Below are 18,651 nucleotides of genomic sequence, written 5' to 3' on the forward strand. Positions count from 1 at the left end.
ACTTGATCATTGTCTGTTAGGTTCACTCCCTCTGGAGCACCTGGCATTGGCCACTGTTGGCAGACAGGATGCTGGGCTGGATGCACCCCTGGTCTGACCCAGTATAGCCATTCTTATGTTCTTATAATAGTCTAATCTGCTGTGTGCGGTAATGCTTTGATCTAATTTCAGTTGTTGGGTTTAGTGCGGGTGCTGGGTGGGGTTGGCGGTCTGTGATATAGGGGAGATCAGACTAGAAGGTCTGTTGTTCCCTTCCCGTCTTACATTCTATGATTCTAACGCATAAAAATATCATTAGTTCAAAATATCTTCCCTTGCTGTAATTAATGATACAGTTTCATGCTCTATATTAGGTGATACCTCAGAATTAACTGAGAATTTTTTTGGGGAGGGAGGAATATATTTTATTCATACAGGGTTGAATACCCAGAACAGAGGGCCAACACAGGGTCTTTTGTACCATTTAGGCCCCAGTTTTGTCTTGCAGGTCTTACGTGGGTCTTCAGCAATGCCTAGGGTCTCTGGAAGGGGTGAATTGCATGCTGAGGGTATTTATATTAATTACTTTAGGCTAAGACATTTTTAGAAAAGGTCTATTGACCGTGGTACCACAATGACAAAATATAAAGTCTGAGAATTTTGAAGTGTGGTGACTGCCGTGCCCTCATTACTTTATCTACTTCATTTCTTCATGTTTCTCTGCATTGGTAATAAGTTATAGTTTAGTATCACTAGAGATTATAGTTACACAGTGAGTTACACTAGAGATTATATATATACACTATATCACTAGAGATTATAGTTACACTGCAGGAGGGGGCATCTATACATCCTGTTGCTTGCCTTAAAATCTGAATTAGGAAAGGTGGCCAGTGCCTTTATTCCATACATACAGTATATTGTGAGTGCTTGCAGGGAAGAAGAATGAGGATAAGGAAGAGTAGGGGTGGGATATAACTGTGCCACCCAATACCAACAGGGTTGATGTTTCCTGTGGCATCATATTACACCTGCAAAAAGCAGATATTATTAAAATGGTAATTAACAGACTTTTTGCTGGAGCAGCTCATGATTCAAGAGTAGGGTCCCAGATGTCAGTAGCACGTGAAGTTACAGATGTCTGAGACTCACACTTTTTACACAGATATAAACAGTCAATAAAATGTCACCTGTATCATGATAATCTACTGGCTTTATTTTGTTCACAGTGACTCCATAATCTTCCCTCCTAATAACAGCTCTGTTTTAAGAAAATTCTTAAATTGGATCAGGAGTTATTTTAATTTGTAAAGCACCTCATTTCACCTGTTAGAAGTGGGGTCAGATAACAGCTGCTCACTTGCTCTAGCAATTGAAGAATACCTGTAATACTTTGCCTCATCTTTCTTCTCCAATTAATTGTTAACACCTTCCTTTAATTTACAAGGATGTGAATATCTGCCTTTACATCCAGTGTCAGCGGTACCCTTTGGCTGGCTGGCAGACAGGCAATATTAATGTCCAGGGTTGTGCTTGAATTCATCACTTCTGCTGTGCACTTATCCTCCACTGTGCCAACGGTTGAGAGAGCCATGAGTTTTCCCTAAACTCACATCTTCTGGCTCATTGTCAGTCAAGTTGTGCCAGCTGAACCAGCCAATAAAAGCATATAGCAAGAATAAATTTGTCATAGGAAAAGTACAGAAAAGTGATTACTTTCATGCAAGACTACAGTAAGGACACTGTTAGGACATTTTGCTAATACTAAAAAAATAAAAGCTTGCAAAATTAGTTTTTTAATTAAAGATTAAGTGTCTGGACTGTTTCACAAGAAGGTTTAAGATAAAAAATTTAGTTTTTAAAAATATTGTATATAGGTATTTTAAATAAATGTTTATGCAGGGATCAGGCAATATGACACCATTCTATTCCATCACCTCCATAAGGATTGCTGGGTAAGCTGGGAATCGAGAGGTAGTGGGTAGAGATTTGGGAAAACACAAGCAATACAAAATCAAATATACTGATGAGGAAACAAGCCATCTAGAGACAGCTGGAATTTGTGCAGCACTTTTTTTCATTAAAGGCCAAAAACATAGAACTTTGGAGAAAGTTCACAGCAAAAAAACAAGTGGCAGCAAAGATAATAACTTCTAGAGTGTATTTGCGATCATTAATGATTTTTACATTCTATCCCTTTGCTGCTTTCCCTTTGTAAGAGCAAGGTGGAATAGAAATCAAATGGGAATTTTGATAAAATCTGTAGAATTTCCCTTCTGTGGGAATTCATCTAGAACTGTAATCAACAGCTGCAGGATTCCTCCAGTAATATCCCATCTAGTCTCCACTCCTCTGATGAGTTCCATATGGATATTCCCCTGTGTCCATGGAGCTCATTGCTGGGCTGTGGCCTTAGGTTTTAGCCCTGCTTAACCCCATTCCTCTATTTTAGCACTGGATACAACTGCAGGGCAGAAAGGAAGTTATTAAAATATAAGCAAGCTTATCACTATTGCCAGGTGGAGAATATTACTACTGCTACGAGTGCTGTACTTTGTAAATGACAACACTGTGCACAGCCCTTTGATCTTGATCCTGCCAAACCCACAGGTGAGTAACTTTTTGTATGTGGGTAGTGAACTGAAACTACTCACATAAAATTATCCATATATAATGTTTGCAAGATCTGAGCCTGAAAAGACAGTTGCAAGAGTCTCAACTATATGAATTGTTATAAAGCTGTCTAGTGGCCAACCTTATTGTGCTGCATTTAGTATATTGTATTGTCATACAAGAGACCCAGTTTCTATCCAACAGTCAAGTCTCTCATGCCCCATGTGCCAGAGACAGGCACTAAGGAGGGAGCATGTCATGTTACTCTGAAGCAATCCCTGCAGGAGACTCAGGAGTCAGGCTAACAAAGTCCAAAAATGGTCCTGTGCAGCCCTCCAAGGTCAAAAGAATTAAAGAATGTGAAACATAGAGAGCTTTTCAGGTGATCAGATGCCACAGTTATGAGTGATCTTATCAAAAGCTAGATAGATAAATCAATAACCAAGGCTGGATCCTCCTATTTGCTATGGCTAAAGGGTGCAAAGTGGTTTTAAAATGACCAGAGATAACCATTAACTATTTCCATGGATGGGGAGAATTCCCATGCATGGTGGAAAGCTAATGAAGCTCCTGCCACCTCCTACGCCAGCCATCCCTCTACCACTGGTGTAAGATGGTGGTGCAGGGGCAAGTGTGATGGTGCTCCTGACATTGGCATGTGGTCCCTTTCAAGCATTATGCTAATGGAAGAAAATGAAGTAGGCCCTATCTTCTACTGGAGCCCAGGCTGCCAACAATCAGAGTCACACACATGGTTCCCTGGTGTTGCCACTGTCAGAAATGCAGTGCAGAATCAGGGCCCAAAACTCTATTTGTGACCCTAGACTATGAAATGTGTTTGTGTCAGGTAAGAAACCATATCTGCTTGGTTTTATGGACAAATAGGAAATATATTCCTAATTATAATCACTTTATAATTAGGAGTAGATTGAAATAACATTTTATTTAAGATACTTTGGGATCTTAGACCATTTCAGGTATAATTCACAACAATCCAACTCAAGGAGAGGTAAATGATCCCTTGTCCTCAAAAGAGAAGCAGGGTCTATACTTAAGCCAATTCAATTTTCAGTCAACGCAAGGCTCAAAGGGCCTCATCTTATAAGGTGCTGATGGTGAAACATAGGAAAAGTCCAGAGACCATGGATGACAGGTGAATTTGAGAAAGACAGTGTGATATTCTGTGCTGTTGAATTTCTGATGTCCCTCAGATACTTGAGATAAGGACATTTCTTTATGATGAATTAAAACTAAGTTAGAAATTAAGTTTGAAATAAGGATAGCAGTGATAAGATTTTCCTGTGTGATGGGATGGGGCTCAGAGGAGGAAAACTCTATTATGAGCAGACTTTTCCACATTGTTCGATTAGGTTGGAGCACTTTGAGCAGTCCACAAACCCCACAGATCCTAACAGTGTAGCAAAAGGCCAGGGCCATATAAGGGCTTGTCTACATTACCAGCTGGATCGATGGGCAGCGATTGATCCAGCAGGGGTCGATTTATAAATCATCCGCCAAGCACTCTTCCGTTGACTCCAGTACTCCACCAGGGTGAGAGGCACAGGCGGAGTCAATGGGAGAGCGTCAGCCGCTGACTTACCACAGTGAAGACATCACAGGAAGTAGATCTAAGTACATTGACTTCAGCTCTGTTATTCATGTAGCTGAAGTTGCGTAACTTAGATCAGTTCCCCCCCCCCCGCCCCGCCCCAGTGTAGACCAGGCCTGTGTGTCCACATGGAGGCTCTGTACTGCTGTATAACTTCTATGACTCTCCTCTTGGAAATCTCCACCCTGGAGGTAGCTCAGGCTGCGTTCCTCTTCTTTGCAAACTCTGTCGCAGATGAGGCTGCTCTATAGTGCCCCATGTTGGCTAAGCATGGTACTGCAGTAACTCCCTGCCTTGGTCTGCAAGCATTGGTTGCCTGCTTGGAGCAGAGTGGTCCATATAGTAAGCTCACCATCAGGCTTGATACTGTTAAATAAAAATAAAAAGCTCAGAAATTGGCTGCTGTTATCTTTAAATAAACAAACAAAACTTCAAAGGCAAGTGCTTAGTTGCAGGCCTGGCCCAGCAGTTCTGGACTAGCATGGAGGAGCAATTCTCTCTTTGTCTCACCCCACACTGCCACTGGGAAGGGGCAGGCAAGTCTTCTTAACTAGCCTTCTGGCTCCCGATTGGTCAGTGTCTCCTAGCCCTAAGCCCTTCTAGGTATCTGGAGAACTAAGTCTTACTGGTAGCCCAGACCGAGCAGGGAGGGTTTCTGGGAACCTCCAGGCGGGAGTGGCGAGGGGAAGAGAAGTACTGATAGACCCTGTCGCACTCTGCTAGGCCAGAAGGAGAATAATGTGAATCTCTCTGGCTTCCACTTCTCCTGCATAGACACCAGACACATACATCACCCTCCGTGGAGTCCAGAGGAAAGTGGAATGGTGCTGCAGTGGAATCTAAGTCCCTACCTATGACTGAACATGGAAATTTGTGTAGAGAAGGACCCTTCTGTAGGGATTTAGGGGGCTGCACCTGACACCCCTTAATACTGTCTCTGAGAGAAACAATTATCTGCTCTGAAGGAAATACTAAAAATAACAAAAAAAAAATCCTATCAGACAGTGATGTTAAGCTGTCTAGAGGATGGTACTGTGCATTGCAGGGTTAATGCATGCCACGTGTTATTAAATGGTGTTTCCAGAGGACTCATGTGATGTGGAGATTGCTATGGTGATCACTGCTTACCCTGAGAAGACAACAGTACATGCTGCAATGAAAAATCCCACGTAAATGGGTTAAGCACAAAATGGGACTTTCACTTATACTCCTCTTTTTTGGAAATTATTCTATTTTTTTCCCTCTTGAACTGGCATAAGCTGCACTTTTGAGCAACTAACAATTTCTTCTCAGCGGACTCCACCCTACTTTCTTGGATTGCACATACTTCTTAACTGCCGTGGCGGGTTAGCCATTTACTGACTGATTAAGAGGGCCTTTGGAATAGCAAACCCACATTTTCTGCTGGTTTATGATGCAAGTGCTCTTTCTTGCAACTGGGGTCCCAAATGATTTTGAAACAAATTTGGCTATCTGTGACATCAGTGTACCAGCTTGTTCACTTACAAGTAGGGTGGTTCTATGTACCACAGCTGAAATACTTGCAGACCATCTCTGTGCTGCAGAAGACCCAGTCAACTGGGACTACATGCTTGCATCATACTCAGTCACTGGGAATTTTGCCTGAGTCAGACCTGCAGGATTTGGCTTGTCATTACCAATTACTGTAATTATTGTTAGTAAAGAGTCTGAACATAAAAAATACTCTGTACGTGTTATTATTTTATTATTTAATATTATGTAGAAAAAACTCAGCTGAGCTACTGGCTGGCTATTGTTGAACTGGTAGACTGCATTGGTGGACTGCCTCCTCCTCTTCACATACAACCTTTGAAGAAGATAAAGAAGGTTGCTTGTTCTGTAGAGGGAAGACTGTCAGTAGCAGTAGGAAAATCATTAAAGGTCCATTTAGATGTACACTCCAAAGCTATAGGGCCTGGTTCTTTGGTGCTTCTAGGCTGCTTTGCACCACTCTGGCAATGCAGGCACTAGAGCCAGCCAATCAATGGAGAGAATCCTTGTGTTCTGTGGAGACACCTTAGTGGTTCCTACACCACCACCCTCAATCTTGGTTCAGGGGATATGGAGGGAAGTAGAGGGTGTGGTTGGGAGGTGTTCAGGGGGACTATTGGTATCTGGAGGAAGATTGAACTGCCTTCTCTTTAGCTATATTTGCTCCCCTCCTCTTGAGTTGTACCAAGTTCTCTGTCACAGCCGAGAGACTGGGCCCTGCTTTTTAACTATACTATCAGTAGTTCTTGGAACTACAAAATTGGGTTGGAAATATCATAAGAAGAGGTTTTCTCATGAGAGGCCATATCCTCAGCTAGAGTAAATTAGTGTAAGAACATAAGAATGGTCCTACTGGGTCAGAGCAAAGGTCCATCTAGCCCAGTATTCTGTCTTCTAACAGTGGCCAGTGCCAGGTGCCCCAGAGGAAATGAACAGAACAGGTCATCATCAAGTGATCCATTCCCAATGGAGCTCCATTGACTCAAGGATTTCTAATATTTCCTGCTTGCTAGCAAAGGGAAGACAGAACCAGAAGACAGAACAGTCTGGGCTTTGGTTTGAGCTTTGGGTGAAGGGTATGTTCTTAATGTATCAAAATCAATTCAACTCTCCCTTATTACTAACAGCTTCACTGTGGGACAGCTCTCTCTTTCTCTGAAATAATTGTGGAGGATCCCCCTACAAAAATAAAGAATCTTTTTTGGTTAGTTAAGAGATACTTTACACACTGAACTGTTGTTTTGCCAAATGTACACAACTTTACCTGTGCTAGTGTTGATCCACCTGCACTGCTTACCACATGCCAATCATGAATGGTGTGGAAAAAAGTGAGTACACCACAGTACAAAAACCGGGGGTAACCCAATGAAATAAATAGGCGTCATGTTTAATACAAACAAGAGGAAGTACCTTTACACACAATACACAATTAAGCTGTGGAACTCATTGCCATTGGATGTTGTGATGACCGAAAGTATAACTGGGTTAAAAGAAGAACTAGATAAATTCATGAAGGCCAGGTCTATCAATGGCTATTAGCCAGGATGGTTAGGGATGCAGCCCCATGTTTGGCGCAGCCCTAAACATCTGACTGCCAGAAGCCAGGATGGGAAGACTGGGTGGATCACACTCCCCTTGAAGCTCTGGTATTGGCCACTATTGGAGACCGGCTACTGGGCTAGATGGACATTGGTCTCACCCACTATGGCTTATGTTTCTATGGCTTTATAAGTAGAGTTTTCTACAGCCTTATTGAGAGTGAGACATTGACCTTGGCATTTCGTCTATGTTTACTCTTGTATGCACAATGAAATAAACATTTGTGCTGACCATTTTTCCATATCTGGCTCATATAACTTGAGCTACAAGCAATCCAGATATCATCAACACTCTGGAATAAAATGTTTTACAGAATTAATAAACAGAGAATTTTACCTTGGTATGTAAGCCATGGTTCTCTTTAAATAGCTGTTTATTTATTTCTATTTTTGATGTCAGATTACTTTGCAAAATTTCTTCTGATGGGATTCAGATTATTCCATGACTAGTTTTACTATAACATGGTGTATTTCAAGGTAAACAAGTCATCAGATGCTAATTATACATTTTGAACATTGTAACATTGTGTACTGTGCTAATATGAAAATTGGAATAAGCATCACCTTTAGGACGTTGTGGCTCACTGACACTGCTCTCTCCCAAACAGAAAATAGTCCAGCTTTGTTAATAAATATTTGTTAAAATCATATTTTGGGAGCATATCTGAACATTGAATCATTCTCACTTTTGTACTGCTGACAAAAATATAGTAAAAAGTTAGAGCAGAAAATAGGTTTCTTTATGATGGCATACGACAAATCTCTCTAATGAGAGGCCATTTACTGCATTAGCCTCTTACATGTGGTACTTGACAGCAGGTGTCTGGAGAAAATCCTGCAAACATTTTGAAGTGTACTATTACTGGCAACTTGCTAGAAAAATTTAAAATTCTGAGCTTTCAGGCTTGAGCCAGGAAGTAGAATAAAATATAAAACGATAATGAAAAATTAATCTAAGCTTCTTATTCCTACATTAAAGAGATGTATAAATAGTTCTAGCAGAGAGTACTAAACATGACATATTACCTACTTGGGATAGAAATACCTTATTGTGCTTGCACCAAAACGTTTTAAAAGGTTCCTTTTCCAACTGAAAGTGGAAGTGAGTGACTATACTTGCTTTAGCCTATGTCATGGAGTTTGAGGGAGACAAGGCCCTGCACCCCTGGCTTCCTTGATTCACCATGACTCTTAGCCAGCCAGTAAAGCATAAGGTTTATTTAGATGACAGGAACACACTCCAAAACAGAGCTTGCAGGTACAATCACACACCCCCAAGACACTTGAGAAATGCATAGCAGAAACTGAGGCACCCACACAGCACTCAGAGAAAACATTAAGAACATTCCCACTTCATCACAGCCTATCCATAGTTTAATTAAGTCAGGAATATGGGTTTATCTACAGAGGCTAGAAGAGACTCTAATTACCATCCACTGAGAATGTCAGCAATACTTTAAGGTAATAATTGTATGTGTCAGATATCAGTTATTAAAACACTTAGGGCCTGATCCAGAACTCATTGAAAGAAATGAGTATTTTCAATTGACTTCAATGGGCCTTAAAGTAGGGTCCTATTGTCAATCAAAAGCTATCAAATTGATTGGAATCTAAATACATTTTTAATAATTATTTTGCATTTATTTAACCTAAAAACAATCTCCTATTCACGATCCTCAAGCCTTCGTAACTCGTACTGCAATCAGTGGGAGATTTGCATATGGAATGATCCAACTCTAATTTTTAAAAATTAGATTCAGTGGAATAGTTATGTAGTTAGTCAACACAAATTGCATATAAAATGACTTCAAATGATATTTAAAAAAACCTGGGAAGTAGCAAATCCATCACCAACCCCAGCCAATAAACCACCAATGCAAGCTGCCCGAAAACATTTGACAGTCTGCACCATGCACAGTACTGAGACAAGTCACTTTAGGACAGAACCTTCCTGTGTGTCAGGAAAGGAGGCATGGCAAGAGCACTGCTGTGTTCCAGCAATTGCAGGGCAGCAAAATGGCCTCTTGACAGTTACAAGATGATGTAACCCTGTGCCTACTTTAAATTTTGGTGGGATCCAAACTGACCTCAAGATTGAGAGAGGAGGGACAAAGATGTCATGTAGCCTTCCCCTCCCACTTGTCGTACACTGATCTCTGATAGACCAGACCCAAGGATCTGAGTCCTAGTCAGTTTTGCTGTGATTTCTTACCCTGTAACTTGAAAGATAAGTTGATGTGGCAATGCTGTCTAAAGTGTACTGCCAACTGCAAGCATTCAAAAATGGAATCAGCCCCCAAAATCATGAGATTATTTTTAAAATTTTGAGCCTGTAGTGGTCATATTTTCAGGCTTACCTCTGCAACCATGAGGGCTAGAAACTTACATTAAAAAAAAAGCTGAGATTCTCATGTAATAACATGACTTCAGGAGATGGAGATTTAAGAAAACACCAAATATTGTGGGAGTCGTGATAAAATCACAAGAGGAAAGACTGGAAATCAGGAGCCAAATTTTTTAAATCCTAGAGTTTAAAGTTAGGCTAATAAATTAGGCACCTAAAGAGAAGAGGCTAGATTTTCAGAGGTGCTGAGCACCCATAGCCATGGGATATGGGGTTGCTCATCACCTTTGAAAATCAGTCCACTTCTATTTAGGTACCTAAATATGGATTTAAGAAGCTAACTTTAGGCACCCAGATTTGAAAATTCTGACCAGGACCAACAATAACAAGCAAAGAGATGATGTTTTCTTATCCTGGCATTTCCCCCCGTAATATTCTATGACACGAGTTATTACTACACATGCTCATGATATTGGACAACAAAAAACATTTAAACAGAAACTTCTTTCTTAATATAGCATTCCCCCAATATGGCATATAGAATTATTGTAAATAGCAGCAACATGGGATAATAGGAGTATACTATAACATCATTGTACAATACCTTCATTGGGGGAAATTATGAAAAATTTGTAGTCACAGATGATTTAACTTTATTTGTGTAATTTCTAAAGAAAGAATATCTATGATCCTCTTCTCCCTTTGGTCTCTTTTCTCTTCTGCCTTGTAAGAATAGTTCTGTTTGAAGTAGTTAGAACATGTGTGAATGGAAAGTTTGGTGACTGAAAATTATAAAAGAGCTTTATAGTGATGCCACAATTATCAGGTTTTTTCACTGTCCTGAGAAATGCTGCTGATTTAGCAATAGTCCAAAAAATCTACTTCTTCCAGGAAATGCTAATGCTTCCGGGATCTGATTCCTACTGCATATATGGACACATGCTGAAATACCTATTGGTGCAAAGTATCAAATAGTGTAAAACTATATTTGCTAACTGAACCATTTGGCTCAGCCAAGAGCAAGGTGCCTTAACCTTAACTCAAGAGTAGCCCAGGGAAGAAATGTATCTAGTTCTTCCCCTCTTCCCCTCTTGTTCTCCAGTTGGTCTAGGAATGAACAAACAGTTTGGGATAAAAGGGGAACCGACTTGACCCATTATCCAAAACTTTATTTGAACATGAACTGGTGAACCTAGGGGACTGTGAAGGTTGCACAGAAGTGGGATAGTCTGAGACACCATAAAGTTCAAGTTTAGAAAAGTATTCCTAGCCACTTCTAAATGTTAATAATCAATATATTTCACTGTTTATTGAAAACCACTGTATTGTACTGAATATAAAAGTAAAATTCAATATTTAGAACTTGCATGATTTTTTTCTAATAAAAGTTAGAAATTAGTTTTATAAAGTGCTTTGAAGACAAAAATGCTACCTAAATGTTAAACATGTGATTGTCTAAACATAGAAATTCCCTATCACTAGAAGGATCCATTAAATTTTCAGAGTAAATTCAATAAGAAATGGAATTATACTTTTCAGTCAAATTTTAATAAACAAATACAAAGACCTTCTAGAGATGCTTCAAAACCAAATTTCAGATGCAAACACCTCCAAACATGGAGATGATCTAAGTACATTTACAGATGTAAATTTTGAGCCTATTCCTAACATCTACATCTTTCTCCTTTCCTGAATCTTGTCCTGTTGGCCTTTCATCTATCCAGGCACCAGAAGCACTTTCTATATGCTAAACGACTTACTATAGACAGTCTTCAATAGCATTCTAATGCATTTCATATTATTAATCTCATCATAGAATTGAAAAATCTCTACAAAGTTGGAAACAACTCACTGTCCCAGCCTAGTTCTTAGTGGACATGTCCACATCAAAAAAGTCACCATCACACTTAGCATTAATCAGGCATGCATCCACTGCACTTGGAGCCTATATCTAAAAGACATATTGCAGGACACAAGCATGCAATACTACTACTCCTTGTATTCTGTCATTAGAGAGACCTTAAACTTCTGATGCTGTCAATTCAACACCTTTTCTGAATATAAATGAAATTTTTAAATTAAAAAGTAAAATCTAAAGAGAAAGGAATAAGTAAGACAATGCTGACATAGTGAACTGCACATAAAAATCTATAGTACTCTAAGGTAATTTCTATTTGTATAAACCTCTAGCATATGAATAATTGTATACAATTTCTATGTCTCCATAAGCTATTGCTCAATTTATAGTTGGCGGAAATAAATGTGTATTTTCAATTGTAGAAAACAGTGGTTGTAATGTTTTGCCTTGTGGTGGTGTGTCATGTCTTAGAATAGGTCAACAAGAAGTAAGGAATGAAGGAAACTAAGAGTATGTTTACACTTATCTCTGGAGGGATCGATCCAGCGAGGGTTGATGTATCACATCTAGTGAAGACACAATAAATCGACTGCCAAGTGCTCTCTCCCGTCGACTCCAGTACTCCACCAGAGTGAGAAGCGTAGACGGAGTCGACGGGGGAGTGGCAGCAGTCGACCTACAGCAGTGAAGACACTGTGGTAAGTAGCTCTAAGTACACCGACTTTAGCTACACTAATTTCATAGCTGAAGTTGCATAACTTAGACTGATTTAGCTTGCCCCTCCTCCTTCCCCAGTGTTGACCAGGCCTCAAATTTTGAAAGAGACTTTGTTTTCCCATCTTAGTAACTTATTATTTCATTGAGGACCTTTGGGAACTGATCTGAATATATTGCAGAGAAGAAAACAGCAAGGGGAGAACACTAATGTATCCTCAGTATTCGTTACTGACTGTGTTCAAATGGTGGCGACAAACTTTTAAGCATTCCTAATTCATGTCTCATTGTCCTTTGTGGTTTGGACAGCTCATTGCGATTGTTGGAGGGTTTCTGTAGTAAATCCTTTGTGCCAAACTGTAAAGCCCATCTCACACATTATCACCTATAATTGAGACACATGCTTTCTGGCACTCTGAGGAGGGAATGTTATGGAGCAGTTGTTACATTTTCCAAGAACAAACAGTGGAAATTATTGTAGGAATTATTTAGAGAAGTTCTATGGTATGTGTTACACAGGAGGTCAGACTAGATTCCTTATGAATCTAGGACTCTATTAAATTAAATCCTAGGGTTCAGGTCAGGAATTTTCCCACTGACTATTCTTTATTAAGTAATTAAATATGGTCTAAAGCTAGAATTAACGGTCCAAACCTTTCACTCCACTGAACTTTGGGGATTCAGATAAAATGGGACTTGGATCCCAATCAACGCTAGTCTTGGGCTTGTAATGCCAAATCCACCACTGTTGTGTCCATCTCTGTGTAACAGCCCTTTTCTTAAAGCAAGACATTGCTTTGGTAAGTAATGTGTATGTGCATGTCAGAGAGAGTGAGAGGAGTGAGAAACCACAGAGGTACTTAGTAATGAACATTGCTCCTGCAGCAGCAAGTGGGGTGAAAGGTTGTTGTAGCAATGACTGGTATTACATAATACGTCCCATCTGTCTGCAGATGTGTGAGTTTGTTTTAATGTTTTATGAGGTTTTTATTGCATTATAATGCAATCCCCAACCCCTCTGCAGTTGCTAGTTTGGTCACAAAATATAATTAATTTTAAAATACCTAATGCTTCAGCTATTCAATACTTTCCTAACAGCCTCTCACCGTATTCCTCCCCAGCTTCCACCACCACCACCAACAAGGTTATGGTACCACTATGCCCCTGAACTGCTTATGCCTGGGAAGTTTTGAACAGGAGTTTTAATTCTCTTATCATACAAAATTCCCAAGTTTAAAATGGATTCCAATGTTCTCTACATACCTTAAATCCAGACAATTTAATTATTGTTCTCTGATCCTACCCATTATATGTTATGGCATGCAATTGGCAGGTTAGATGAAGGGACAATAAACGGTTCTTATTATACCCCTTTGAGGTCTCCAGATTTAGGTAAGGTGATATAGGAATTGATAGCAGCCATACTGTTTTTTCAAGTTTTGGGGACTAGTACTCTGCATTCAAAATGAACCTCCCTAGGAGCCTGGACGGCTTTCTGAAAGTGCACTCTGGAGTAGCCAAAGGCCACTGCAAGATAGACTCCAGACTTATAAGAGACTGGAAAAAGGAAAGCCCAATCTTCGCTTTTCATTAAAACAGACATAGGTGAGGTTGGAAACAATGGAAGTCACTGACTGATAGACTAAGTGTTAGTCTGGTAAGCTAGTAGAAGACTCCCTAAATGTTGGAAACCACTGATATACCTTTAGGGCAACTTGTCTTCTGGTCATTGCTCTCTATTAAACAATAATAAGCTTCAGTTAGTTTAGTGACTTTTAAAAATAAAATAATAACAAATAATAAAAATAATACCTTGTGCTTATACATAGAGCCCTGCATGGATACAAAATTTGTATCTGCAGCCGATGCATATACATGGTCCATAGATATCTGCAGATTTTCAGGGCTCTACTTCTACAGTGCTTTCTGATCAAAGAACTCAGCACACTTCATAAACACCAGTTAATAAAGTCACACAGCATTCTCATGTAGTAAGCAGGGTAGCATTATACTGAAATGGAATTCTATCAATCAACAAGAGTGCAGAGGTACTATACAATCACTGAAGTACAACCATAGAGTTTTACATCAATTGTGCCATTTCCTGCACTCTCTGACTGGTTCTGAGTGTTTGATTTGCATGATCACAGTATAATACAGCTGGCTGAAAAACAGACAAATCGTCACACACAAAAATTCAGTTTCATTTAAAAAGTTATTAAAAATGTCAAATTTCAAAACATGTCAACTAGCTCTGCTGGTTAGCTCTTTATCCTTTAGTCAGCATGGGAATCCTTGTGCTATGACAGCCACTTTTCAACCAAGGAGAGCAGGTACAGTCCAGTGGTTAGGACTTAGGAAACCTGTGTTCAATTCACTGCTCTCCCACAGACCTCATGTGTGATCTTGGCCAAGTTACTTAGGGCATGTCTACATTTATGTACAGAGTGATCGATCCAGCAGGGGTTGATTTATCGCGTCTAGTGAAGATGAGATAAATTGACTACCGAGTGCTCTCCAGTCGACTCTGATGCTCCACCAGAGTGACTGTAGGCGGAGTCGATGGAGTGGCAGCAGTCAACCTACCACAGTGAAGACACAGCAGTAAGTAGCTCTAAGTACGTTGATTTCAGCTACATTATTTTTGTAGCTGAAGTTGCATAACTTAGACTGACTTAGCTCACCTTCCCTTCCCCCCCGCCCCCAGTGTAGACCAGGCTTTAGTCTTGCCTGCCTAGGCCCCATTGATTTCAAAGGAAGTTAGGAGCCTAAATGCTTTTGAGGAACTGGGCCTCTGTGCTTCAGTTCTCCAGCTGTAAGATAATAGCACTTTCCTACCTCACATGGATGCTGTGAGGATGAATACATTAAAGATTGTGAGGTGTACAGATACTATAGTAATGGGCACTTCTAAGTACCTTAGGGTAGGTCTACACTTCTGGTGGTGTGTAGAGTACAGACACTGCATGCCCAGCTAGCATTGGTCTGAATAGCAGAGTAGAGAGTGAGGCCCAAGCTGGTGCTTGGGGCAGCCCATGGAAGGGGGCGGCATGTCCAGGTCTTCGGCAGCAATTCAGTGGCAGGTCCCTGAGTCCCTCTCAGAGGGAAGGACCGGCCACCAAATTGCCACCTAAGAATGAAGCAGCGCGGGGGAGAATCCACTGAAGTGCCGCTGATCACGGCTTTCCCCCCCTCCCCTTTGCCGCTTGGGGCGGCAAAAAAGCTGGAGCCGGCTCTGGGCACAGCTTAGGTGAGTAGAGCAGAGTGTCCTGCATGCCTGAATTCTAGGATATATACTCTACATGTCCAAGCAGTGCCTCCCATGTCTATTCCCCTATTTTTAGCCGTGTAGTGTCCTGCTCTCTCTCTACTGCCAGAGGCTTTCCCTGTTGCAGTGAAAGTCTCAGCAGCAGGAAATAGCTCTGGCATTAGGGAGGCAGCAGGGAAAGGCTCCACCAGCACCACGTTGCCAGAGCCTTTCCCTTTTGCCTCTCCTATGCCAAAACCTTTCACTGTTGTTTATGTAGCTACACACCGTAATGAGTGTGAATGCCATTCCTCGCAGCATGTAGCTACATGTACTCTACACGCTGCCACAAGTGTAGACAATGTCCCAGATAGACTGTATGGTTTTTTACAAGTGATTATATTTTGGCTAGCCAAATCCCTGTACACTCTTTGACTGCTATTATTCCTTGGCTCTGATTGATTTCTATACTCAGAATTGTCATGGTTTCATTTTGGCAACAAGAATTCTTCCTCACCATCTAGTCTCCTTTCAAACTCCCAAATTTACATGAACTGGAAGGGGGTAGATCCTAAAGGAAATGAAAATGGGTCTATTAAAGAAAAATTAAATTACCCGTCTCCCCACCGCCCCAGCCCCGCACAAAACAAAAACGAATGAATGAAAAACCCCACCATGTACTCTGCAGAAGAACAGGGAGTAGAGAACAGTCAATGAAGCTTCCTGCAGCTACTTTTAATGGTACAACACATAGTGATGTAGGGTTTTAAGTGAGTGATTAGCAGAATTGGTTGGAAAATGGAAAGATACTTTGTGAAAAATTTTATAATAGTTTCTATTTCACAAGGTGGACCTATTTTCTATTTTTCAAAACATCATGAGCAAATTACTTTACTGAAAACTTAATAAATATTATACTAACATTTTTTCTACATATTTTTAAAAAATCGTTATTACTATAGGTCCTTTAGTCAAAGTGGCAATAATTTAAAAATGATTTTGTACAAGTGTTAATAAAATGTCAATTAAAGTGTTGAAGAAAATTTCACAGAATCAAAGAAAATTTTGGAAATCTTGGGACATTTTCACAGAAAGTTTCATTTTAGAAAAAAGTCCATTTTTCAACTAAGAAATAATTTTGTATGGAAAATTTCAGCCTATTCTAGTGAAATACAATAAATGTGAATGAAATACTTTATACAGTTATGTACAGAGCAGTTTTTATCTCAGTATTTTCAAATAAAACCCAGCAACAACATCCGTAAGAGAACTGTACGCAAAAAGAAAAGTGACTTCAACTTTCAAAAAAGAACTGTCTTTCCTCTTCAGTTACTCCAAGCTGTCTGTTAAACATAGAGCTCAGTCCTTACAGCCTGTGGTCAGCTCCCAATTGGCAAAACCATGCCAGGGGCGGGGCTTACCCTTTAAAATCTCATCCACCATTTTGAAACTCTTTTCAAACAAACACAACTCTTAATGCAAAGAAGCAGGCAAACAGGTAATTTACTGTTAAATGTTATTTTCCTAACTGAATCTGCACCTCTAGTGAAGGAGAGAAATTTCCCTTTGAAAATAGATGATTTAATTATAAGTTATTTCTCTTAAGGTTGGAGAAGGAGAAGAGAGACAGAGAGAGACAGTATAGAAAAAACAGGAATAGGGAAGAGATGGCAGTTCTGGAACAGAATATATTCCTTCACCCTGTCTTCTCTAAAATTACAAAAGAGAAGGCAGGAAAAGGGCAGACAGAAATAAAAACCCATTAATCATATGCATTTCAGTCCTAGTGGAATATCCAAAAAAATGAAGAAAGAGATAAATGGAGATGCTTGCCCCACATTTGGAGTCTCAGATTGGCTTTTCAGTATGTAAAAGGATGTTTTCCATACTTACGTACTAAGTTTGTGATTTAGTTGCCCTGTTACAACTATGTTTAAAAACTAGGCTCACAGAGCATTAAGGAAACCTTACCACAAGTACATTACACCCACATTGTAGCCAGTTGTCAAAGACAGCTTTCAACTGAGGACAAATTGCATTAACTATTGGAACATATTGCTTATAATGGTAGGATTCGCAGCATCAACCTGGGTCTCAGGAATAGCTCACTGTGCAGAAATTTTGTTATTGCTTCCTCAAAGTTGCTTCTATCAGTTTCAAGCTTACAGTTTTTCCCCCATCTTCTTTGGTCATATCAGCAATAATATATTCTTATATAGTGTGCTTCATTCACAAATCTCAGAAAAGAAAATTACAAATGAAGGTTAAGTATCTTATGGATGGAGGAATAACTGAGGCCCGGAGAGTAATTGTCTAATTTCACACCATGAGCCAGTGACAGAGCAGGGATCAGAATCCAAGTCCATTGCCTTCTATCAGCTGAACTGTGTTGCATCCTCTGATCTGTGTATATCTCTCTTTCTCTCTGTGTATATACGCACATGCACACGCACACGCAACAATTGAATACCGTTTTGTAACAGCTATACTATGTTGTGCTCGTGTCAGATGTCACTGGCTCACCAGTGTAATGCCAGGTCAGAAATTTCATGGGAGAATCCTAGGATTTCATAAGTGCTAAGGAGTTAGTGTAGTTAGTGTGGGGTAATTCAATAGGTGAGATCTGAATTACTACAGAGAATTCTTTCCTGAGTGCTGGCTGGTGAGTCTTGCCCACATGCTCAGGGTTTAGCTGATCGCCAGATTTGGGGTTGGGAAGGAATTTTCCTCCAGGGCAGATTGGCAGAGGCCCTGGAGGTTTTTTGCCTTTCTCTGCAGCATGGGGCACGGGTCACTTGCGGGAGGATCCTTTGCACCTTAAGGTCTTTAAACCACGATTTGAGGACTTCAATAACTCAAACATAGGTTAGAGGTTTGTTACAGGAGTGGATGGGTGAGATTCTGTGGCCTGCGTTGTGCAGGAGGTCAGACTAAATGATCATAATGGTCCCTTCTGATCTTAAAGTCTGTGAGTCTGTGAGGTGCTGCTCTTCCTCCTGGTCCAGTAGCGATGTGCCAATGACCTAACATGGTTTTAAAAACACTGCGCTGTCCGAGAGGCTGTCTTCTGCATGCAGTGCAAAACCACTGCCCAGATTACTTCAGTACTTCACTGAATGTTCTGAAAGTGTAGGGGAGTTAGTGTGACTTGTGCCCTGGTCAAATTCAATTTAATTT

At 40.3% G+C, this 18,651-nt stretch overlaps 1 protein-coding gene across 1 annotated transcript in view; it reads left to right on the forward strand.

The window, feature by feature from the left end:
- The window catches only part of ANAPC10 (anaphase promoting complex subunit 10), a 271,815-nt gene that overhangs the window by 120,379 nt on the left and 132,785 nt on the right, over positions 1-18,651 (forward strand). The gene's annotated exons all lie outside the window — the stretch shown is intronic.

Source organism: Gopherus evgoodei, chromosome 5, assembly GCF_007399415.2.
Source record: "Gopherus evgoodei ecotype Sinaloan lineage chromosome 5, rGopEvg1_v1.p, whole genome shotgun sequence".
Lineage (NCBI taxonomy): Eukaryota > Metazoa > Chordata > Testudines > Testudinidae > Gopherus > Gopherus evgoodei.